The 26,157-nt window shown below is 39.5% G+C and overlaps 1 protein-coding gene across 2 annotated transcripts in view; it reads left to right on the forward strand.

The window, feature by feature from the left end:
- The first annotated feature begins 6,488 nt into the window (after positions 1 to 6,488).
- TTBK2 (tau tubulin kinase 2) overlaps positions 6,489 to 26,157 on the forward strand; it is a 162,298-nt gene continuing 142,629 nt past the window's right edge. For both annotated transcript variants that reach the window (XM_036844336.1, XM_036844337.1), the window contains exon 1: positions 6,489 to 6,840. The gene's annotated coding sequence lies outside the window, so the exon portion shown is untranslated. The remainder of the gene's footprint in view (positions 6,841 to 26,157) is intronic.

The raw sequence follows: 26,157 nt of genomic DNA on the forward strand, positions 1-26,157 counted from the left end.
AAACTGTGAGTATCCAACGATGCTTTGTTAACTGATGACCTTGCAACAAAGAGGAAACCTAAAAGACTGAGCAAATATGTAGAGAATTTACTGTTCTAGTAGAATAAAACTTGTAAAAAGTTAACTGTTAACATTTAACGGTATAGTTGTGTTGTATTTCATAAAAGTTAGGCATAAATAGGAAGTAGATCAAGAAATAACTATAATTAGAATTACTTTTGTAAATACAAATTAACTTTTAGTTTCTTTTCTATCTTTACTAGTTTTAATCAGTGTCAATCTTCCCTAACATTTTGGTCTATTTTAATAATCACCAAACACCAAACATCAACAGGTTAAAAGACAATAGGCTCATATATCCAAAGTTGAGATTACCTTGCCCATCTACCCTCCACCTCCTGCCAGTTTTCTCTTACTGGTTCCTTTTTATTGGAAATTTAATTAGAAATGAAGTCTTTCACAGCAAAATAAAGGATGAAGTTTTCAAAAATACAAACACTTGAGGTAGTTAATGTATTTGGTGTGAATGCATTTCTGTCAAAATCAGAGTGCATCTGACACTAGCTTAAAAAGGTCAAGCTCTCAGGGGACCCCTCAAAATTTGGCCTGCATTCTATAGATTACTGACCCCTGTTCTAGAGCATCTATATAGCCTACATAATATACCTTTAGCAGTTATTGTGGTGCATTGCAATAGGATTTGCATGTTTGCTAATCCACTATGAAACTCTTAAGGACAGAGACTGAGTTTATTCATATTTGTTCTCCCAGTGCCTATCAGAGTGGTTGGCATTAATTGGCTCTAAAATATTTTGTTTAGTGGATTAAGTAACACTCAAATAGAAACTGGTTAGATTGACCAAAAGTTTAAAAAACAGGACTGTTTGCTGGTTTGTGGAAACACCTGAGCACCAGTCCACTATGAGCTTCATGTTTCAAAAGACTGTGCAGAGTTTTTAGAAACAGCTTTATTGAGATATACAGTCAGTGCTCTGGACCTCTGTATCCTTGGGTACTACATCCATGGATTCAATTAACCACAGACTGAAAATATTTGAAAATTCCAGAAAGTTCCAAAAGCAAAACTTGAATTTTCTGCATGCCAGGCAACTGTTCACCTAGCATTTACATTCTACTAGGTATATTATAAGTAATCTAGAGATGATTTAAAGTAAATGGGAAGATGGTTTTTGGGGACCCTACCCTGCCATCTTCTCAGTCTGCTAGCTTTCCGAATAAAGTCGTATTCCTTGCCTCAAAACAAAAAAAAGTATATGGGAGGGTGTGCATAGGTTATATGCACACACACACAAAAAAGCATATGGGAGGGTTTGCATAGGTTATATGCAAATACTATGCTGTTTGATTTTTTCTTCCAGTTTTATTGAAATATAATTGACACACAGCACTGTATAAGTTTAAGGTGTGCAGCATAATGATCTGACTTACATACATCACGAAATGATTATCACAATAAGTTTAATGAACATCCATCATCTCATATAGATACAAAATTAAAGAAATAGAAAAAATTTTTTCATTGTGATGAGAACTCTTAGGGTTTACTCTCTTAACAACTTTCACACATAATGCACAGCAGTGTTAATTAGGGAGTTCCTTGGCGGTCCAGTGGTTAGGGCTCTGCACTTCCACTGCAGGGATCATGGGTTTAATCCCTGGTCCAGGAACTAAGATCACCCAAGCGGAGTGGCGCAGCCAAAAAAAAAAAAAGACCTAAAAGACAAGAAAGCAAAAAACAAAACAAAATAAGCAGTGTTAATTATATTTATCATGTTGTACATTACATCCCTAGTACTTATTTTTCATATAACTGCAAGTTTGTACCTTTTGACTGCCTTCATTTTCTCTTCCCCCTATACCTTGCCTCTGGTAACCACAAATCTGATCTCTTTTTCTTTGAGTTTGTTTGCTTGTTTTTGAAGTATAATTGATCTACAACACTATGTTAGTTCCTACTATGCCATTTTATATAAGGGACTTGAGCATCCTCAGGTTTTGGTATCTGCAGGGGGGAACTGCAGGAGAGGTGGGGGTCTGGAACCCATCCTCCAGAGTTACCAGGAGATGACTGTAATTCGCATGCCCTACAATCCACCCATTTAAAGTGTACAATTCTGAGATTTTAAAAAATTGAGATATAACTCACGTATTATATTAGTTTCAGGTGTACAACATGAGATTTTTTGTTGTTGTTGTTGTTGTTTTTTAAATCACCTGGTAGAGGTTTTCTTTTTTTTTTTAAGTTTTAATTTATTGATTGATTGATTGCTTGATTGCTATGTTGGGTCTTCGTTTCTGTGCTAGGGCTTTCTCTAGTTGCGGCAAGCGGGGGCCACTCTTCATCGCGGTGCGCGGGCCTCTCACTATCGTGGCCTCTCTTGTTGCGGAGCACAGGCTCCAGATGCGCAGGCTCAGTAGTTGTGGCTCACGGGTCTAGTTGCTCCGCGGCATGTGGGATCCTCCCAGACCAGGGCGCGAACCCGTGTCCCCTGCATTAGCAGGCAGATTCTCAACCACTGCGCCACCAGGGAAGCCCGAGATTTGTTTTTAAAGAGAGAGAGGGAAAGCAAAAGGGAAGGGAGGTCTCTTTTCCTTGAGCTGCACACTGGTTCATACTGTGGTATTGTAAAAATGATGTAAATAACTCATCTAGATTATTTCCTGTTTGGATTTAGGGGAAGAATAGAAACCAGTAAATCAATGGGTATCTAAATATGGATAGAAGCCACAAATGGAGGAAAAGGGAAAGAAGAAAGGGATTCTCCAGTACGTTATTTATTTTGGGCAGGAGAAAAGAAGCTGTTTTGAAAGAGGCATTATGTTCTGTGGGGAACTCAGTATAAATCTGAACTTTGCTCATTATCCTTGAATATGCTCTAAGGCTGATCCTAGAATCAGAGTCTCATTGTTTCAGGCTCAGTTATCCAGAACACACATCTCTAGACTTGAATCATTCCTCTCTCCCATATTTTTGCAAATCTTACTGTATTAGTTCTCAATTGCTGCATGACAAATTTCCCCCAAAACTTAGTGCTTAAAGCAACAGTAAACATTTATTATATCACATAGTGTCTGTGGGTCTGGATTTTGGGTGTGACGTAGTTGGGTGGTTCTGGCTTGAGGTATTTCACAGAGTGGCAGTCAAAACGCCAGCTAGGGGCTTCCCTGGTGGCGCAGTGGTTGGGAGTCTGCCTGCCAATGCAGGGGACACGGGTTCCAGCCCTGGTCTGGGAAGATCCCACATGTCGCGGAGCAGCTGGGCCCGTGAGCCACAATTACTGAGCCTGCGCATCTGGAGCCTGTGCTCCGCAGCGGGAGGGGCCGTGATGGTGAGAGGCCCGCGCACCGCGATTAATAGTGGCCCCCGCTTGCCACAACTAGCGAAAGCCCTCGCACAGAAACGAAGACCCAACACAGCCATAAAAATTAATTAATTAATTAAAAACAAACAAACAAACAAACAAACAAAAAACCACCAGCTAGGCCTGCCATCATCTGAAGGCTTGGCTGGGGCTGGAGGATCTATTTCCAAGAACAGTTCATTAAGATGGCTGGCAAATTGGTGCTGATTATTGTTGTAATGCCTCAAAAACCAAAAAATTGGTTTTTTGCCAGATAGCCACTCCAAGAGGTTGCTTGAGTGTCCTCGTATTGTGGCACTGGCTTTCCTCTAAGTGAGTGACCCAAGAGAGCATAAAGTGGAAGCTGCAAAGTATTTTATAACCTAGACTTGGAATTTACACACCACAATTTCTGAAAAAGCCTATTGGTTACACGAGGCTGCCCAATTCAGTATGGGAGGGACTAGACTATACAAGGGTGAAGATACCAGGAGGCAGGGATCACGGGGTGCCTAGAGGTTGACTACCAAAGTTATTTTTTTTTAATATATATATTTGAGATACATATATCTCAAAAGGAGATTCCTAAATTCTGGTACCAGCTCTTGAATATTACCTTGCCATTTATCCTAACTGAACAAATATCTCTTGAGACAGACCAATAATTCTTTTTTGTTTTTTAAATTAATTAATCAATTTATTTTTGGCTGTGTTGGGTCTTCGTTGCTGCGCACAGACTTTCTCTAGTTGCGGCGAGCGGGGCAACTCTTTGTTGTGGTGCGCGGGCTTCTCATTGTGGTGGCTTCTCTTGTTGAGGAGCTCGGGCTCTAGGCACGTGGGCTCAGTAGTTGTGGTGCACGGGCTTAGTTGCTCCATGGCATGTGGGATCTTCCCGGACCAGGGATCGAACCCGTGTCCCCTGCATTGGCAGGCAGATTCTTAACCACTGCGCCACCAGGGAAGTCCCCAGACCAATAATTCTTAAATGGAGAAGACCAGAGAAAAAAAGGAGGCCTGGGAAACTGTTTTCCTTGGGCACCCCAATATCATAGGGTTCCTATACCTGTGGCATTAACTTTCACTATGTATTCATTCTTATACTTCCTACTCTGAGATATACTGTTGTACTATTCTCAAGATACTCATCATACAACACTTCCCTTTGCACTGCACTTTTTTTCCCCTTCAACTCTTTCTTGATATACAGCTGCTGGACTGCTTTCTCACATACTCTTCTATTTATCTTATCCTTCAGGGATTTGCAAATGAGAGTTGGTCATAAGATAACAGTCAGAAGAATAATCATCTTTCCATCATTTGGAGAATCCAGCTGTATCTACTGACTCATTTAAAATAAACACAATAGTAGTTCTATGAATAAATTCACTAAAACGCTTACCTATGATAGCAGAGATTATATCTGGGTAGCTTGGAGAGACACATTATATTTGCTAAGTGAGTGAAAAATATTCTCTTTGAATAGAGAATAGCTATTTGAAATCCTGCTAGGCATTATTTCAATGAATCTGGACTTTGTTTCCCCTGTAAACTTCTTTAATTTTAAAGAAAAGTATTTACAGAAACACTAATCCTTTCCAATTCAAATTACTTGCCCTGCCAATACCCTGAAGTGAACTATATTCTGTTAGACAAAGTAATGGAAAAAGCAACTTGTGGTTTTAATCAGTGGAAAGAAAACAATTTGGCAACTTCTTTAAGTTTGAACAGAACAAGATGAGCTGCATCATCAAGTGCCTTTAATGTGCATTTTGTCCTGCTTTTTATCCAAGGATCTAGACATGACAGACAGTAGAAGTGCCTGCTGTTTTTCAAAGACTGTCAAGAGGCTGTGGCATTTCCTGAACAAGAAGAAACAGATTCAATAATAGTTATGAGATTGAATATAGGATTCGTATTTAACCATTCTATATTCTCAATCAGCTTTAATCATAATGTCACTTGAGTGAAGAAAAAGATTTAAAGTAAAAGGAAGCTCATAATTCATCGCAATCTTTCAGTCCATGGCAGACTCCTGAGATTATCAAGTAAAAAAAGCATTGGACACGGGAGTTTAAGAGACCGGAGTTTTGGTTCTTCCACTAATTAGTTTTATAGTTCTAGGAAAGCTGTTAAGCTCTTTGAGTTTTTTCTTCTGTAAGTTGGTGGGTAAGGATGGGAGAGGGGTTTCATCATAAGGTTTCCTCTTTACGAAAGAGCTTGATACACCAAATACAAATTATCCCACATAGCCTCGTTTCTCTGCCCTCCTCGCTTTTCTTTTAAAGTCTTCGAGGGACTCCCGCATTGTCTTGCTCAGAATCCCATACTGGACTTCACCGGCGCTGCTCACTGAACCCTTCACTAGCGGTGTTTCAAAAACGGAGTGAAATCTTGTTCTTCATGGATGTGAAAACCGTAAGGATACGCCGGGCTCCAGGCTGACATTCCTTTCTGGAGGTCTCGGTCTTCTTTCTTCCTTACACTTTTAGGCCTTTCTCCAGTACCCACCGATGATTAGCTTCATGTTAGGCGGTTCTGGGGACAGCGCCAATTTGCCAGATCCTGGCAGCGCTGCTTCTGAGGAGGTGGCATGGCAGGGCCTCATGATTTGGGGCCCTTTTTAGCGACCGAACTCCTCGGCGTGTGTAAATTAGTATCGTGACAAAGCATTTAACGATTTCTTCCGAAAAGACCAACCCTGGCGTCACAACCGTGCCTCTATAACCAAGGTAACTGCTGAGCTAGGAGGACACCACTGTGCGCCAACCACTAAGTCTCAGAAGCCCTACTTCTCTGCTCCAGACGGGCGGGTAGTTGCCGCTGCGCCTGGAACTACGAGGACCAGAATTCCCGCGCGCACGCGCGCTGCCATTGTGATGCTCTTTTCCCGGTAACTCGCCCTCTCAGGCAAACCTGAAGATAGCGGCAATTCTCCGGTGGGGGGCGGAGACACTCTTTGCCTAGCTCTCCGCCCCTTTCGTGATAGGCAATGGGACCAGCCAACCAACGTGGCGGGCTCGGGACGCGCTATCCAATCAGCACCTGTGGCGGAGAGGTGGGCGTGCGCACTGGCAGGGCAGGTGGGCTAGGCTGTGCCGGGTTGCGAAGGGGGAGAATAACGTCGGGTCGGGTCAGCGGGCGCTGCAGTAGTCGCCGCAGCGGCGATGGGAGCGGTGGGGACCAGGCGGCGGCGGCGGCGGCAGGAGGAGGAGCAGGGGCTGGCACAAGAGCAGCGGCTGGGGGCGGCCAGCAGCAGCAGTAACAGCAGCAGCCGCCGCCGCCAGTAAACGCGGACGGTACCCGAGGGGACTACTCAGCCGGCCGGCCCTCGAAGCCGCGCTCGGGTCCCGCCGCACTGGGCGGCGGGGGATGGGCAGGCGGCGGTCGTCCCGCCTGCTGAGGGTTGACCTCTGCCGGTCCCGGCCCTGAGCTGGACCCGAGCCCTCCGCCCGAAATCCCTGCGTCCGCCACGGCCCAGGTAGGACACACCCCCTGAGCCCCCAGGACGCCGCTGGGGGAGCCCCGCGCCCCGCCCTCCCTCAGTCCTGACCCCCTCCTCCGGCCGCACCCCTCGCCCAGTGACCGATCCTGGTGCGGAGGGGAGGGGTACCGGAGACTCCTCGGTCGCTACCCACGCCCTGGTCTTGTGCCAGACCCAGTCACTCCAAGTCGGAGACTGTCTGCTTCTCCCCCGTTTCCCTGGAGGGTTGTGCCCCGTATCCACAGAGGCTTTTGGTGTCTTCGCTGAACTTGGAGGGTCATAAAGCTTCGTTCTGTTTCTCTCTCTGTGGGTGACCCACATACCACTTGTATTCATGCTGCTTCAGGTACCAGGACTGAACACAGATGATTCTCAGGATATACTGAGCGCTTCTTTCCCACCCCGCTTCCGCAAATCTAATAGAAGAGGGCATGGGACTATAGAATCTGTTTGTTGTGTAGTAACGACAGTGGAGGCCATGACTTTATGGTACTTAGGGTGCGAAGTAGACCTGAGGGATTTGCTCGTGATTTGCTTTGACTAAGATGATGTTGACACCCCGGGATGCTGTGGGAGGGACAAAAGACTCTACACGTATTTACTGTTAAATCAGAAGTAAATAATACATTGGGATACCAGGATACTTTATCCACAGTGAACTTAATTTTGTCTCAGTCGTGGCTGCATTAGAGGTAAAAATGACATTGGGTTGTACTTTGCTTTAAATTAAAGTTGATAGGTGGCAGCAATCCGGTATTAACTCTTATCGTCCCTCGCTTTAGAAATTGTTCTATGTTTGAACATTAAAGAGGGCAATTTTATAATAACCTGTGTATTATGTAAAAATGTTTTGGTATTAAATAGAAATTAAGTTTTTTAATGCATGTATGAGGATAGTAATATTATGAATGGGCACATGTACACACCCGGAGGATCCACTCAGTGTGTTTTGTTACAGTGTTTGGTTCTGAGCCATTAATAAAAGTTTCATTGGTTTCTAAATACTGGTTTGCTAGGATAGACCATAAAGATGTATTTGCTGTTTTCTTTTGGCTAAATGGAATAGAGTAACGTTCATTTGAGGGGGAAGGGGTGATGGGAGATCGATTTTAAAGCTGAATGTTATGTATTTTTTTTAATTTAAATAAAGCAGTAATGATGACAAATATTACTTATATGACTAATCTTGAAGAATTCATCCTAAGTCTAAAAATTTTTCAGATAACAAGTGTGTGGACTTGGATGATGTATTGTGCTCTTTTGAAATTGAAAACATACTGAAAGGAATCTCTCTAATTTAGAAGCTTATGTTTTCCTGTATGATACATTTTTATCAAGGCACTAAAGCGGATGTTAAAAGCATGGTTATAAAGGAAAGTCTTTCTAACACTTTTCCTTTATGATAGAATGTTAAAAAATGCTTTTTCTTCTTTTAGTTTTGGACACATAAAAGAAATTGAAGTCCCTAGCTTCATTAATTTAATTTGTAATATTAAATTGAAATACATTTGGTCTTCAGTAGTGGGCTAAGAATGGAATATCTTGCTCATTGTCTTGTACTACGGTTAATACATAATCTAGCAAATTCTTTATTGTACTGTATATGACTTCAGATATTTGTGCCTTCTTTTGACTTTCTTTTAAATACTTATTATTTTAATGCCTCAGGAAATCTTCGTGAGAGTAGGCTCATTTGCTTTAGCAAAATGAACTCACTTATGCAGGGCTTCAAATATCTCTAAATGTAGTGTTAGAAGTGAAGTTTGTATAATGCAGACAACGTTTGAGGGTATTTTACATTAAAAAAAAAGCACTAAAATGTGAGTTAGTGATAGATTGTTGGTTTTTCATTGTAAACAGATATTACAGAGCTGAATATGCTATGATCATGGAATTTAACTTTGGTGGCAGGGGCAGGCAATTCTTTATAAGTTTTATAACTTAATGTATAGAAATGACAACTTAATTGCAATTCATGAGAGACTTTGAGCTGGAACCACGCAAATTAGATACTCTCAGATTCCTAATCCTCATAATAAATGTTTGTTGCCTGAAAAAAAACACAAAACACAAAAAACAGTATAAAACAAGAGAAAATGTTTAGTGAGCATTATTGAACTAGTGACGGCTGAATTGATTAGCAAAATAAAATAGCCTTTAAGAACTAATGGAGAATATAGCTTGCTTCCTTTCCCACTTAAAAAAAAATCTCTGGGCTTCCCTGGTGGCGCAGTCGTTGAGAATCTGCCTGCTAATGCAGGGGACACGGGTTCGAGCCTTGGTCTGGGAAGATCCCACATGCCACGGAGCAACTAGGCCCGTGAGCCACAACTACTGAGCCTGCGCGTCCGGAGCCTGTGCTCCGCAACGAGAGGCCCGCGCACCGCGATGAAGAGTGGCCCCCGCTTGCCACAACTAGAGAAAGCCCTAGCACAGAAACGAAGACCCAACACAGCCAAAAATAAATAAATAAATAAATTAAAAGGGGGGGAAAAAAAAATTACTAAAACTTAAAAAAAAAAAATCTCCGATAGAAAAATTCTTTTATAGATATGTGGCATTCTTTACAGTTTGAGTGCATGTTACACAAAATTACTCTAGCCATGTATTCCTTTGCTATTTTGGGGGCTCTTAAGAAAGACTCAAAGTATAGCTAGAGCTATGTCAGTTTATTTGATTAGTAATATGGCAGGACATCTTCAATATTTATAGGTTTTGAAATATGAAATTAAACATTTGTACTGTTTTACTTCGTTGTCATTTTTTTTGTTACTCAGTATATTGTAAACAATAATGATGATGGTGGTAGATTTTTTCCCCCAGGCTTCAGTGGATAGAATCCTTGGGTTGAAAATACTTTTTTTTTTTTTTAACAGTTTTTGTGCTGTAAGTACTCAGTGCTTTCAGGTTAAATATCATACTTCCATATTTGGTAAAAGACCCCTTAAGTCTATATGAAAAAAGTTGGGTTTTTAGAGCTGAATTTTGAACATAATTCCAACACATATTACTGCTCACAAGTTTCTGTCCTCAATATCTTGTAATCCTTGGTTGTAAGTTTAAAATATAGATTGAAATTATATTATTTACCTAACATCAATGTCAATTTTGCCAGAAAGTTTCATCTTTTAAACAGGTGATTTTTAAGCAGACTTATTCGTATATTTTCATTTATGTTATATGACTTTAAGTTAAGCATAATGATTCTTTGTGGTTATTATTTTATGTGTTCTTAATACTTAATTGAGTCTATAATACTTATCAACTTTTGTCAACATTTTGGATTTTTTATGTGATTTTTTTTTTGACATTTGTATATAAGGTCCTTGATATTTTGCGATGTTGATAGCTGCTTTTTATTGTGTTAAGCAATTTACTTTCACTTCAATTAGAGTAGAGCTTCCCAAGGTAAAAAAATTAAGTGTTCTTTGAAAAGGACCTCAATACTCTGTAAATGGCCTGTATGGGAAAAGAATCTAAAAAAGAGTGGACATATATATAACTGATTCACTTTGCTGAACACCTGAAACTAACACAACATTGTAAATCAACTATACTCCAATAAAAATTTAAAAACAAAAAACAAAACCAAAAAAACCCGGCTTGTTGTAGTGTCTTCTGAAGAATGGGAGGTAATAGCTTCTTAGCTCCCTTTGGTAATGTCAAGATTTAACCTAACCATGTTTAAGAATCAATATTATATATTATATATATATTTTAGAAATTTTACGTCTTTATTGAAAATAAAAATCAGTATTTTTTGATGTTTGCATTAGAAAAGTTATTTGCCATTATGTCTGTTTTTACTAAAATGCTTTTATCATTATTTTTATACTTGGATTTTTTTTTTTTTTGGTCTTTCTGAAGTTCCAAGGTAATTACCTTTTTAAAAAAAATGATTTTGCATTGTTTCCCTGATCTTGTTCTAGCCATGTGATCATCTCAGTACTGTATTTTGCTAATATTGGTCTAACATTTAGTTTTCCATGTGTGCTGTGTGTTATGGATTAAGTTTGGAAACACCCCCCCTGCTTTTTTCCTTGATCTACTAAGTGCCTCGGTTTCTAAAATTTCTCAGAAAAGGTTTTATCAACATTTTTCAATGACCAGTAATGCAGAGATGAGGGGAGGAAAAGAGGAGAAGAAAATGAATATCTAAAGAGAAAAATGTGAGCCTTGCTTCTCATGAAATTCGATTTGAAAAAATCAGCTGGAAGCTAAATAGTATGGTAGATAGTAAGCTAGATTAGGACTTCATTTCTGAGGGACTTGTGTAGCACTTAAAAAATTCAACATGTCCAAGGCCAAAGTCAGTCCACTTTTAACTTCTGTAATTATATAAATGAAGGTGTCACTATTTAATCAGTCACCCAAATTCAAAAATCCCATTAATTTAATTTTTTTGGCTTCTTCTTTTCCCTGGTACTACATGCACAAAACCTGTCCTTTTCATTTCTACTGCTACCATCTTAACTTAGAGTCTCTGATCCTCATTATCTCTCCTTAGAACTACTGCAGTAGTCTCATTAAATATTTAAGTATCTACCATGTTACTGTGGTAGGAGTTAGAGATTCAGCAGGGAACAAGACAGAAATGATCTCACTTTTGGAACTTGCAATACAGTGGGAATAGACAATTGTAGAACAAGGAATTACAAGTGTTCCAAGTATCATGAAGGGAAAATGCAGACGACCACATAAACGTATTAACTGACAGACCTAACAGTCCGGGGGATGGGTTCAGGGAAGTAGTCTTTGTTTTATCAACCACAGTTTATTCTACATACTCTACCAGTTTTGGAGGTTAGTGGATATGTTATAGCTGTAAGTAGTTAAAAAATTTAAAAAAAATGTTTTAAAATAAAGATATTTAATAAAAATTAAATGTTCATACAACTCCTGAAACAGCTTTAGACAAATCCTTTCCGAACACCAGAACACTTTGAAAACTTTTGCTCTAAAGAGTCCACCCTCTCCCTCCAATATGGGTTTCGACTTTGGGTTCTCCCAGGCTTCAGTTGCTTAAGTACTGACAGAATTCCTATGTTATATTTCATACTCTTTGAACCTCAGAAGTTAGGACTAGGCATTTCCAGTAGGAGGTTATGTATGGTTACAAGAAAGAGGTCTTTCAGGTAAATAGTTAGTCTCTTTGTAGGCAGAGTCCAGCAGCTTATAGGTGACTTATTAAATGTACAAGTAACTAGGATATAGTTTGAACATCTTTGTAAGTTTAAAAATATATAAATTCATTTGTAAATCAGAAAAAAATATCCCTTATCATATGCTGGCTCCTAATTTTTGGTTTATAAAATAAGGTTAGTATAGCCACAAGCCTCATAAATTAATAACTGCTTACTAGACAAATGAATAAAACTGTTAATTGTGCATCAAGGTGAGATCTGAATCTTTTCTCGTCTCTATGATAATATATCATGGGTCCTTAGATTAATTAACCTCTCTTTGCTTCGGTTTTGATTTTTTTTTTTTTTTTTTTTTTAGTTTTTCTGTTTTTAAAAAGGGAAGTTAATATACTTAAAATTCAATTACAATGAAGATCACTACAGGGAAGTTTCTTCATTGATTTTTTTTTTTTTTCTTAGTTGGAGGATCATAGGCAATGCTTTGTTTGGTTGATGTGGCTACAGTAGATTTTACCCAAGGAATTGTCTTGTTTAATGTTTTCCTTACAATCTTTTTTTTTCTCTTTAATTTTAATTAACTAATTTATTTTTGGCTATGTTAGGTCTTTGTTGCTGCACATGGACTTTATCTAGTTGCGGCGAGGAAGGGCTACTCTTCATTGCGGTGTGCGGGCTTCTTGTTGCAGAGCACGGGCTCTAGGCATGCGGGCTTCAGTAGTTGTGGCACACGGGCTTAGTAGTTTTGGCTTGTGGGCTCTAGAGCGCAGGCTCAGTATTTATGGCGCATGGGCTTAGTTGCTCTGTGGCATGTGGGGTCTTCCCGGACCAGGGCTCAAACCGTTGTCCCCTGCATTGGCAGGCGAATTCTTAACCACTGTGCCACCAGGGAAGCCCTTTCCTTACAATCTTGCCATGTAAGTTACACTGTACTTTCTGTAAGGGAAGAATTTGTTTATGTGTTGTTAGTATCAGTAGCCAGGGAGAGGTGAACTAGGTTGTTTACACTTTTATTCTGTTGTAGGTAATTGTAACCATAACTGACTTGTAAAATTTCTCTTCAATTTTAATAGATATTTTACTTCCTTGAATATATTTATGAGCTCAGAGGGATTCCATGCTGCTGGAACTATAATTTATCTCCTGTCAAAGTTTAGAAGGAACAGTTGAAGTGTGAGTGGTGACTAAATTTTCTTTCTCTTTTGCTATCAACAAATAGGGTAATTTGTACATCTTCATCTCTTTTTACTAACCCTTTAGAGAGGCTCTTGCTAAAACCTGCAGGGTTAAAAAAAAATCTCATGGTGTTTATCCTATTCTTGACCCTTACTTCTGTTGTTTACATTAGTGTTATTAGATATTTTGAAAAGCTTAACTGGTTTGTAGTCTTTGTAAACTTGTGTCTGCACCTCAGCTTGTTTTATCTTGAGACATAATTTAGTTTCTTGTAATGTGAAAAATGTATTATTTTGACTTTTGAAATATTTGATGCAGAGATAGCCACTCTGCATCTAACTATATTTTAATCTATTTTTGGAATATTAATCAGGTATCCTAAGTATTACCTACTTAACAGATCATGATGACTTTGAAAGCATCTGATTTTTTGTTTTAATAGGGGATGTTCAGTGTATTGATAGTTTTCATCAAATTTGGAAAAATTTCAGACATTTTTTCTTCAGGTTTTTTTTTTTTTAAGCATGCAGTCTCTTTGGGCCCAATAAATGTATCCAGAAATTAAAATATGTACTAAAAGTGGAGAGAAACTTTATATAAGATAGTATGGTTACAATAACCGACAACAAAATAAAAGTATAAACAACCTCTCTATTCTCTCCTTCTGGGACTCCAGTTATATGTATGTTAGGCTTTTTAAAAAATTTTATTTATTTATTTATTTTTGGCTGTGTTGGGTCTTCATTGCTGCGCGCGGGCTTTCTATAGTTGCAGCGAGCGGGGTCTACTCTCTGTTGCGGTGCCTGGGCTTCTCATTGTGGTGGCTTCCCTTGTTGCGGAGCATGGGCTCTAGGCGTGTGGGCTTCAGTAGTTGTGGCTTGTGGGCTCTAGAGTGCAGGCTCAGTAGTTGTGGCGCACAAGCTTAGTTGCTCTGTGGCATGTGGGATCTTCCCGGACCAGGGCTCAAACCCGTGTCCCCTGCATTGGCAGGCTGATTCTTAACCACTGCACCACGAGGGAAGTCCATGTTAGGCTTTTTGTTGTTATCCCATTGCTCACTGATTCTCTGTGTGGTTTCTGTCTTTTTCTATGTATGTTTCATTTTGGATGATCCCTTTTTCTTTCTTTCTTTTCTTAAAAATACTTATTTTTATATATTTATTTATTTGGCTGCATTGGGTCTTGGTTGCAGCACGTGGGCTCTTCCTTGTGGCATGCAGGCTCTAGAGTGTGCAGGCTCGGTAGTTGTGGTGCGCGGGGTTCTCTAGTTGTGGCACGCGGGCTCTAGAGCGCTCAGGCTTAGTTGCCTTGTGGCATGCGGGATTTTATTTCCCCAACAGGGATAAAACCTGCATCCCCTGCATTGGAAGGCGGATTCTTTTTATTTATTTATTTATTTATTTATTTATTTATGGCTGTGTTGGGTCTTCGCTTCTGTGCGAGGGCTTTCTCTAGTTGCGGCAAGTGGGGGCCACTCTTCATCGCGGTGCATGGGCCTCTCACTATCGTGGCCTCTCTTGTTGCGGAGCACAAGCTCCAGACGCGCAGGCTCAGTAATTGTGGCTCACGGGCCCAGTTGCTCCGCGGCATGTGGGATCTTCCCAGACCGGGGCTCGAACCCGCGTCCCCTGCATTGGCAGGCAGACTCTCAACCACTGCGCCACCAGGGAAGCCCCCTGAAGGCGGATTCTTAACCACTGGACCACCAGGGAAGTCCTGGATGATTCCTTTTTCTGTATCTTCAACTTCACTAATCCTTTATTCCACAGTGGTTAATCTGGTGTTAATCCTATCCAGTGTATTTTTAAAATCTCAGATATATACTTCTCATGTCTAGAAGTTCAGTTAAAAAATATTTCCCATTTCTTTCCTCATGCTTAATGGTTTTCTCTGTTTCCTTGAATATATTTATAATAGCTGTTTTAAAGTCCTTGTCTACCATTCTGTCATCTGCACCATTTCTAAGTCTGTTTTTATTGATTGATATTTCTCCTTGTTTGTGTCCCTGCTAATTTCTGTTTGGATGCTCGACGTTGTGATTTTACACTGTCATGTGCTGGATTTTTTTTTTTTATAATTCCTGTAAATATTATGGGGATTTGTTCTGAGATACAGTTAAGTTATTTGAAAATAGTTAGATGCATTCATGGCCCTGGATGTTTTTAAAGTTTCTTTTTTTTTTTTTCACTCTGTTTGGTGATTATACAAACTATTCACAGCCCTGTGTGAACATTAAGGATTGTTCCTGCCTGCCTCTTTCCAGTGGTTCTTTACCCTGGCCTTGATTGCTTCTGTACACACATGCACTCATAAGCATTCTGCCAAAGTTTCAAGAGAAACCCTCTCTAGATATCCAGAGTTCTATCTTTGTACAGCTCTTCAGTGTTCTGCCCTGCCTTGGCCTCCTCAAAACTCTGAATTCTGTCTCTTCAACTCAGCGAGACTGCTGGGCTCTGTTTGGGTTCCTCATTCCTGTGCTGCAGCCTGGAAACTCTCCAGTCAGTGAGCTGGGGGCAGTCTTAAGGCTTACCTCATTTATTTCCCTTCTCTCGTGGATCCATGTTCTGTGCTGCCTATTGTCTAGTTCTAGTGTCTAAAGTCCATTGTTTCATATATTTTGTCTATTTTTCCCATTTAAGGTGGGAGGCTAAATCTGGTCCCTGTTACTTTGGTGGTCAGAAGCCGAAGTGGTCTGGTGGGTATATTGAAATGTCAAACAAAGAGGAGTCATATTTCAAAGTTATGCTGTCATTAGAAATCTGTGTATTATCTTTATGCCCAAATAATAGCTTCAAAAATATTTTCCTTACTCTTTAGACATGTCATAAGCTCTTCTGATGATTAATTCTAGCACTGTTCCCATTGAAATTAAAATTGTAGGTAAAAATAATTTTCCTATTTTTCTGTTAAAGAGCAGAATCTTACATAAGCTATATATGACACTTATAGAACCCTGCTGTTATCTGTTTAGTGAATTATCTAGCTTCCTCCAAATGTAGTAGAATTTTTTTGCTTCAGCCTGTCTAGATAATAGTAGTTGTAACTGGACTTCCTTTCCTCTTGCATTATATCCTCCCCTGCTCTGAAGTCCTTCAGTGGCTCTTCCTTGTCTATTGAAATTGAATGAAGTCCATCCTCTTCCTAGCCTGATTTTTAAATTTATTTATTTATTTATGGCTGCATTGGGTCTTCGTTGCTCTGCCTGGGCTTTCTCTAGCTGTGGCGAGTGGGGGCTACTCTGGGCTACTCTTCGTTGCAGTGCGCGGGCTTCTCATTGCGGTGGCTTCTCTTGTTGTGGAGCATGGGCTCTAGGCACGTGGGCTTCAGTAGTTGTGGCACGTGGGCTAAGTAGTTGTGGCTCACAGGCTCTAGAGCGCAGGCTCAGTAGTTGTGGCGCATGGGCTTAGTTGCTCCGCGGCATGTGGGATCTTCCCCGACGAGGGCTCGAACCCGTGTCCCCTGCATTGGCAGGTGGATTCTTAACCACTGCACCACGAGGGAAGCCCCCTAGCCTGATTTTTACAATCTGAACTCAGTTTACCTTTCAGGTTTATGTATTCTTTCTCCGCAATCAGAACTCTTTTCCATTTAGACTGATGTATGCATTCATTTTCTCATGTACTTGTATGTTTTGCTCCTTTCCTCTTCTGTGCCTTTGCTTGCATCTTCAGTTAGTTCTTGTCATTAAACAAACCACCCCGAAGTTCAGGAGCTAAAACAATAATTTATTAACTATTATGTGGGTTGGCAGTTTGGCTAGGCTCAGCTGAATGGTTCTTTTGGTCTTGTTTGGGCTCACTTATGTGAAGCAGTCACCTAGCTTGGGTTTCTTCACTATCTGGGTTCCAAAACCAGCAAAAGAGGGCAAGTCCAGTGCATAAGTGCTTTTCAACCTTCTGGGTCATGTTTGCTGATGTCCCATTGGTCAAAGCAAGTCATAGGGCCAACCTCAGTTTCCAGAATGGAGAAAGAAAATCTACCTTTCAACGGCAGATGTAGCAAGGTCACATTGTAAAGGGATGTGTGTATACAGGAATGGGAGGAACTTTTGGCTATTTTGCAATCGCCAAACCGCTGTAGATGTTATCCAGCTCCTCTAAGAAACATAATATGATCATCCTAGCCCATGTTAATCTCTCCCAGTTCTGATTTGTCATATGCACTAGCCCTTGCAATTTGATGTTGATTAACTTACATATTTTACCTTTTATTTTATTTTGAATTTTATTTATTTTTTTATACAGCAGGTTCTTATTAGTTTATTTTGCCTTTTAAATCCAGAGAATTACTATGAATTTCTGTTTTTGTGTTATGTGTTCTACTTCAAAGAATAATTTGGAAATAATTGTTTAACTTCTTCCCTTGATTGTAAACTCATTGAGGGCAAAACTATGCATTATACTTCTTCCTACTCTTCTATGTATTTGTAACAATTTATTGAATGACTATATGTTAAATTTAAAAGTCAGCTCTCAGTTATTTACTTGAGGACTATGTCTTTTCATTCAGCTGTCTAGGAGGTTAAAGATGTTTCATTCATTCTTCCATTCATTAAACATTTACTGAACGATTGTTCTGTGGTAGGTATTATGCTAGGTACTGAGAATACAAAGATGAGTAGAATTCTGCTCTTGACCTCAAGAAATTTATAGTCTTTTAGGAAGACATTGTAAATTGTCTTAGAAGATATGTCTTAGAAGACATGTAATTGTGCATGTGCTTCTAAGCCTCTTTCTTTACTCTGAACCTGGATTTCTGCCTCATGCTCAACTCACAGGTTACCTGGCTTTTCACCATTGTATAGATGGGACAGTCTTCTGCTATGTGTCATACTGCTAGATGGTTGTTGCCTATCTAGTTTGTGTCTGGCTTTCCCTGCTCTGGTTTATATGGCCATTATCTGTTACTGTTCTTTTTATAAGAGACATTAATCATAGGTACAGTTTAAATTTATGTATTTTATTTACTTTATTTTTGGCTGTGTTGGGTCTTCGTTGTTGCACGTGGGCTTTCTCTAGTTGTGGCAAGTGGGGGCTACTCTTCGTTGAGGTGTACAGGCTTCTGATTGTGGTGGCTTCTCTTGTGGAGCACGTGCTCTAGGCGCTCGGGCTTCAGTAGTTGCAGAGCGCAGGCTCAGTAGTTGTGGTGCACGGGCTCAGTAGACGTGGCTCGCGGGCTCTAGAGCACAGGCTCAGTAGTTGTAGCACACGGGCTCAGTTGACGTGGCTCGCGGGCTCTAGAGCACAGGCTCAGTAGTTGTGGCACACGGGCTTAGTTGCTCTGTGGCGTGTGGGATCTTCCCGGACCAAGGATTGAATCCGTGTCCCCTGCATTGGTAGGTGGATTCTTACCCACTGTGCCACCAGGGAAGCCCCCTGTACAGTTTAAAGAATAATTATAAGGCCAAGTGGTCAAGAAATAGAACATTGCCAGCATCTCAGAAGCCCTTTCCTTATCTCCTTTTCTTACCCCAAAGGAATTCATTCTTGTGCTTTTTATGAAAAATCATGTCCTTGTTTTTTCTTTATAGACTTACTACCTATACTTGCATCCCTATTTAACATAGTTTAGTTTTGCTTAATTTTGAACTTTATATAGAAGGACTTATGTTGTAAGTATACTTTTGTCTTGCTTGATTTTTTTCAATGTCTATCATGAGATTTAGTCATGTAGTTCAGAGTAGCAGTAGTTTCTTCATTTTCTTTTTAGCATATTTTTTGTGGCAGGTAGAATAATGGTCCCCCCAAAGATACTCACTTCCTAATCCCTTAATCTTCTGAATATGTTACCTTATAGGCAGAATGGACTTTGCAGGTGTGATTAACTTAAAGCTCTGAGTTGGGGAGATTATCCTCGATTTTCCAGGTGGGTTTAGTGTACTCACAAGGGTTCTGTAAGAGGGAGGCATATATATTTTGTCAGAGAGAAATAAGGAGATGTGATGACGGAAGCAGAGGTCAGAGAGATTTGAAGATGCTAACGGCGCTACTCCAGCTTTGAAGGTGGAGGATGGGGCCATGAGCCAAAGAATGAAGGTAACTTCTAGAAGTTGGAAAAGGCAAGGAAGAGGATTCTCCTCTAGAGCCTCCAGAAGGAACATAGCTTTGCTGATACCTCGATTTTAGCCCCAGTGGAAGCCTGGACTTCTGATCTCCAGAACTGTAAGACTACAAATTTATGTTGTTTTGCTGCTAAATTTGTGGTAATTTGTTACGTCAGCAGTAGGAAGCTAGTACATTTTTTCACTGTATGGATATATTATAATTTATCCATTCTTCTCTTGCTGGACATTTGGGTTGTTTCCAGTTTTTGGCATTTATGGACAGTGTGACTGAAAATTCTTGTACATATTTCCTGGTGCACGTGAGAGAAGAGTGTCTTTAGGATATACCTAGGAAAAGGGTTGCTGGGTCACAGTATGTGCATATTTTCAGCTTTACTTTATAATACGAACTATTTTCCAAAGTACATTCCTACTAGCAGTGTGTGAGAGTCTTTACTTTTTATATTTAAATAATTTCTTTTTTTATATTCACTATGACAGTGCTTCCTTTTTTTATGTAGGTGGGTACTCAAAATTTGCTTCAAGTGAAAGCACACTTGGGAACTAATTTATACTTTTTCCAACCTAGAAATAGTAGGTTTATTTTTATTCCCTTTTTGGTCAACTAATTTTTCTGTTAACTTTAAGAGCAAAATTATAACAATGCAAATGCTATAATTTAATTTGTAATCATAGTTGTAGAGTAATAATTTCCTTTGCTGACAAAAACATTTTTATATGAATTTGATAAGTAATAGAGTTGCATACTAGGTTTAAATTCTAGTCTTCCATGCAAACATGATTATTTTCTTTCAGCAACGTTCAAGCAGTTCAAGGACTGTTTTGGATAGCATTATGTTTGTGAATGTGACTATTTCTTCTTCTGTTGGTTAAGAAGCGTGCAAAATGATGTAGTAAGTAATGATTACCATTTATTGGGCACAGTCAGTGTAGCAGGCACTGTGATGAGTAAGCACTTTACATATATCATGTATTATCACTTTTAATCCTTAAATAGCCACAGTTGTTATCTCTTTTTTATAGTTGAGGAAATTGAGGCATAGAGAAGTTAAGTAGTGGGTCCTAGGTTATACAGCCAGGATTTGAATCTAGGTAGTCTGGCCTCTCCCTCCCTGCACAGCTTGTGGGATCTTTGTTCTCTGACCAGGGATTGAACCCGGCCCCTTGGCAGTGAGAGCGCGGAGTCCTAACCACTGGACCGCCAGGGAATTCCCCAGATAGTCTGGTCTTAATCTCTATTCTGTGAGGTCCCTGGAGCTAAAAGACAATAAACACACTGCAGTGTTATTAATTTCTCAGATAATACTCTTGTAGGGAGTTACCTTCATTAAGTGTGGTTTGGTCTGGTTTATGTTTTTGGAATTCTTATATTAGTACAGTTTTTATACATTTGCCTTTGTGTCTTATCATTTTTATTTTCATTCTCCTTTTAGTTCTCATTTTTCCTCTCATCTTTCTGTTATACTCGTATATGTGAACCTGTATGACTTATAAATTACATACAGTTTGATGTCTCATTTTCATCTGGTTAATTAAATTACTTCACCAAATATCTATTGATTAACTGCAAAGTTCATACTTTTTGATTATGGCGGAGAATATAGTGACTATGATATGGTCTTCATCATCCCCTAGTTTGTAATCTAGGGGATTGTCAATATTTACTTATTAATTTGTTGGCTATTTTTCTTCTCAATCTTTTTCTACCAAGCAAATGTTTCAAATGATTTTTCACCACATGGTATTTTACAAGTTGAATCTCCATTTAGTATGTTCTGTCTGTATTTTGATCATCTTTGGGTCTGTTTTGGCAACACCTCCAGATTTAGCATCACTGTCTGAATTCATTATCATGCTGTTTACTTTATATTTTAGGTCATTGAGGATATTGCCAAGGAGGAATTATTTAAGTTCTCTCTTGCAGTATCTCATTTTCTTGCACCAAGATTATTTAAAAGCTATTAGTTTACTGAAAAAATGAATCCCAAACAGTTATTTGACAGCATTGATACTACAGCCAAATTACATTAATTTTTTCAGATATAATTTGTGATGTGGAATCAAAAAGAACCTGTGGTTCGTGTACAACTTTGAGAAACTATTGTCTTACACCAGTGAAGCCTAGTGTGTTAGTTATCTATGGCCGCATAACAAATTACCCCTAACATACTGTTTTAAAACAACAACATTATTTCACAGAGTCTGTGGGTCAGGATTTTGTGTGTGACTCAGCTGGGTACTCTGCTTCAAGATCAGTCGGAGACTGCAATTAAGGTAGGCTGTAGTCATCAAAAGGCACACTGAGGAAGGATCTGTTTCCAAGCTTACTCCAGTGGTTGTTGGCATGATTCCATTCCTTGTGGGTGGTTGGACTGAGGGCTGTTGGCACCTTTTGCAAGTGGAATCATATGCTAGCAGAGGTTGTCCTAGCACATGGGTCTTTCCTTGGGGCAACATAGCAGCTTTCCTCATCAGAGCAAGCAAGTAGGAAGAGCCAGAGAGAGACAATGAGCAAGGTAGATGTCACAGTCTTTTATATCTGGGAAGTGATATCCTGTCACTTTTGCTGTATTCTATTCATTAGAGTCAAGTCACTGGATCCACCCACACTGAAGGGGAAGGGATCAATAACATGAGATAGGGATTATTGGGAGCCATTTTAGAAGCAATCTAGTACACCTTGGTAGCTTACAGGATTCTGGGCTTTTCCCTTAGGGTTCAATTTCTTTTTTTTTTTTTTTTTTTAATTTTATTTATTTATTTTTGGCTGCGTTGGGTCTTTGTTGCTGCATGCGGGCTTTCTCTAGTTGTGGTGAGCGGGGGCTACTCTTCATTGCGGTGCGCGGGCTTCTCATTGCGGTGGCTTCTCTTGTTGTGGAGTATGGGCTCTAGGTGCATGGGCTTCAGTAGTTGTGGCACTCGGGCTCAGTAGTTGTGGCTCGTGGGCTCCAGAGCAGAGGCTCAGTAGTTGTGGTGCACGGGCTTAGTTGCTCCACGGCATGTGGGATCTTCCCGGACCAGGGCTCGAACCCGTGTCCCCTGCATTGGCAGGCGGATTCTTACAGGGTTCAATTTCTAATTGGAACAGGTGTATTTTTAGCTTTATATCAGTATCTTGAAGGACTCTATCCAGGATACTACTTTGTTCCATGATCTTTCTACTGGTAATTTAAAGTGAGATATGTTGAAAATTATTTGGTAATTATATCTCTGAGGGGTACCTAGTAGTGTTATTTAAAATAGAAACTTTTTTCGTGGTAAAATATACATTAGATTTTCCACATTAACTATTTTTAAGTGTACAATTCAGTGGCATTAAGTATATTAACATTGTTCTGCAACCATCACCACAATTCATCTCCAGAACTTTTTCATCTTCCCCAAAATGAAACTCTGTACCCACACTAAATCCCCATTACCTCCTCCTTGCAGCCCCTGGCAACCACTAGACAGAAACTACCTTCTGTCTCTATGAATTTGACTAATCTAGCTACCTATTATAAAATGGAATCATATATTTGACCTTTTGTGATTGGCTTTTTTCACTTAGCATAATGTCTTCAAGGTTCATTCATGTTGTAGCATGTGTGAGAATTTCCTTCCTCTTTAAAATTGAATAATATTCCATTGTATATATGTGCTACATTTTTGTTTATCCATTCTTCTGTCATTTGAGATGGACACTTGAGTGCTTCTGCCTCTTGGCTCTTATGAATAATTCAGCCATGAACGCTGGTGTACAAATATCTTTTTGAGTCCCTCCTTTGAATTTTTTGGAGTATATACTCAAAGGTGGAATTGCATGATTATATCATAGTTCTATGTTTAATTTTTTTGAGGAACCTCCAGTACTGTTTTCTGCAGTGGCTGCACCATTTCACATTTCCTCATTCCTCATTTCCATCAGCAATGCACAGGGGTTCCACTTTCTCCACATTTTTGCCAACACTTATTTTCATGTTTTTTGATAGTTATTCTAAATGGGTTGTAAAGTGGTTTGATTTGCATTTTCCTAGTTAATTAATGATGTTGAGCATCTTTCCATGCTTATGATCCTTTGTATATTTTCTTTGGAGAAATGTCTATTCAGGTCTTTTGCCCATTTTTAAAATTGGGTTGTTTGTTATTTTGTTGTTGAGTTGTAGGATTTCTTTATATATTCTAAATGTTAACCCCTTATCAGATATATTATTTGCAGATATTTTCTCCCATTCCATAGGTTGCCTTTTTACTCTTTTGATGGACACTTCATCAAAATTATTTGTTTTTAATTTTGATGAAGTCAGTTTGTTTTTTTCTTTTCTTTTGGTGTTATATCCAAGAAATCATTGCCAAATCCAATGTCATGAAGCTTTTTCCCTATGTATTGTTCTAAGAGTTTTCTAAACTCTTAGAACAATACATAGGGATTGTCCATTTAGAACAATCCATTGTTCTAAATGGATCTTACAATGGAACTAAATGGATCTTACATTTAGTTCTTTGATCCATTTTCAGTAAATCTTTGTATACGGTATAAAGTAAGGGTCCAGCTTAATTCTTTAGCATGTGGATATCCAGTTTATCCAGTGCCATTTGTTGAAAAGATTGTTCTTTCCCCATTGAATGGTTTTGGCACCCTTCTCTAAAAATTTTTTGACCATATATGTGAGGCTTAAAAATTACAACTTTTAAAAATAGTTTTTCTACTTATTGTAAAAATACGTGTTTGCTATAGTAAATTTACAGAAGAGGAATCTATCCCAAGAAAATAATCATACTCTATAGGAATAACCATAGTTCATAGTTGGTAAATATGAGTTCAGGCTTTTTTAAAAAAAATTAATTCATTAATTTATTTTTGGCTGTGTTGGGTCTTCATTGCTGTGCACGGGCTTTCTCTAGTTGCGGTGAACAGGGGCTACTCCTCGTTGCGGTGTGTGGGCTTCTCATTGCGGTGGCTTCTCTTGTTGCGGAGCACGGGCTGTAGGCGCTCAGGCTTCAGTAGTTGTGGCACGTGGGCTTAGTAGTTGTGGCTTGCAGGCTCTATAGCTCTGGCTCAGTAGTTGTGGCGCACGGGCTTAGTTGCTCCGCGGCGTGTGGGATCTTCCCAGACCAGGGTTCGAACCTGTGTCCCCTGCATTGGCAGGCGGATTCTTTTTTTTTTTTTTAAACATCTGTATTGAAGTATAATTGCTTCACAATGGTGTGTTAGTTTCTGCTTTATAACAAAGTAAATCAGCTACACATATACACACGTTCCCATATCTCCTCCCTCCCGCATCTCCCTCCCTCCCACCCTCCCCATCCCACCCCCCCAGGCGGTCACAAAGCACCGAGCTGATCTCCCTGTGCTATGTGGTTGCTTCCCACTAGCTATCTACTTTACATTTGGTAGTGTATATATGTCCATGACACTCTCTCACCCTGTCACATCTCACCTCTCCCCCTCCCCATATCCTCAAGTCCATTCTTTAGTAGGTCTGTGTCTTTATTCCCATCTTGCCACTAGGTTCTTCATGACCTTTTTTTTTCCCCTTAGATTCCATATATATGTGTTAGCATACTGTATTTGTTTTTCTCTTTCTGACTTACGTCACTCTGTATGACAGACTCTAACTCCATCCACCTCATTACAAATACCTCCATTTCACTTCTTTTTATGGCTGAGTAATATTCCATTGTATATATGTGCCACATCTTCTTTATCCATTCATCCGATGATGGACACTTAGGTTGCTTCCATGTCCTGGCTATTGTAAATAGAGCTGCAATGAACATTTTGGTACATGACTCTTTTTGAATTATGGTTTTCTCAGGGTATATGCCCAGTAGTGGGATTGCTGGGTCGTATGGTAGTTCTATTTGTAGTTTTTTAAGGAACCTCCATACTGTTCTCCATAGTGGCTGTATCAATTTACATTCCCACCAACAGTGCAAGAGTGTTCCCTTTTCTCCACACCCTCTCCAGCATTTATTGTTTCTAGATTTTTTGATGATGGCCATTCTGACCGGTGTGAAGTGATACCTCATTGTAGTTTTGATTTGCATTTCTCTAATGATTAATGATGTTGAGCATTCTTTCATGTGTCTGTTGGCCATCTGTATATCTTCTTTGGAGAAATGTGTATTTAGGTCTTCTGCCCATTTTTGGATTGGGTTGTTTGTTTTTTTTGTTATTGAGCTGCATGAGCTGCTTGTAAATCTTGGAGATTAATCCTTTGTCAGTTGCTTCATTTGCAAATATTTTCTCCCATTCTGAGGGTTGTCTTTTCGTCTTGTTTATGGTTTCCTTTGCTGTGCAAAAGCTTTTAAGTTTCATTAGGTCCCATTTGTTTATTTGTGTTTTTATTTCCATTTCTCTAGGAGGTGGGTCAAAAAGGATCTTGCTGTGATGTATGTCATAGAGTGTTCTGCCTATGTTTTCCTCTAAGAGTTTGATAGTGTCTGGCCTTACACTTAGGTCTTTAATCCATTTTGAGTTTATTTTTGTGTATGGTGTCAGGGAGTGTTCTAATTTCATACTTTTACACGTACCTGTCCAATTTTCCCAGCACCACTTACTGAAGAGGCTGTCTTTTCTCCACTGTATATGCTTGCCTCCTTTATCAAAGATAAGGTGACCATATGTGCGTGGGTTTATCTCTGGGCTTTCTATCCTGTTCCATTGATCTATATTTCTGTTTTTGTGCCAGTACCAAACTGTCTTGATTACTGTAGCTTTGTAATATAGTCTGAAGTCAGGGAGCCTGATTCCTCCAGCTCCATTTTTCGTTCTCAATATTGCTTTGGCTATTCGGGGTCTTTTGTGTCTCCAAACAAATTGTGAAATTTTTTGTTCTAGTTCTGTGAAAAATGCCAGTGGTAGTTTGATAGGGATTGCATTGAATCTGTAGATTGCTTTGGGTAGTAGAGTCATTTTCACAATGTTGATTCTTCCAATCCAAGAACATG

Source organism: Balaenoptera musculus, chromosome 2 (genome assembly GCF_009873245.2).
Source record: "Balaenoptera musculus isolate JJ_BM4_2016_0621 chromosome 2, mBalMus1.pri.v3, whole genome shotgun sequence".
NCBI classification, from domain to species: domain Eukaryota; kingdom Metazoa; phylum Chordata; class Mammalia; order Artiodactyla; family Balaenopteridae; genus Balaenoptera; species Balaenoptera musculus.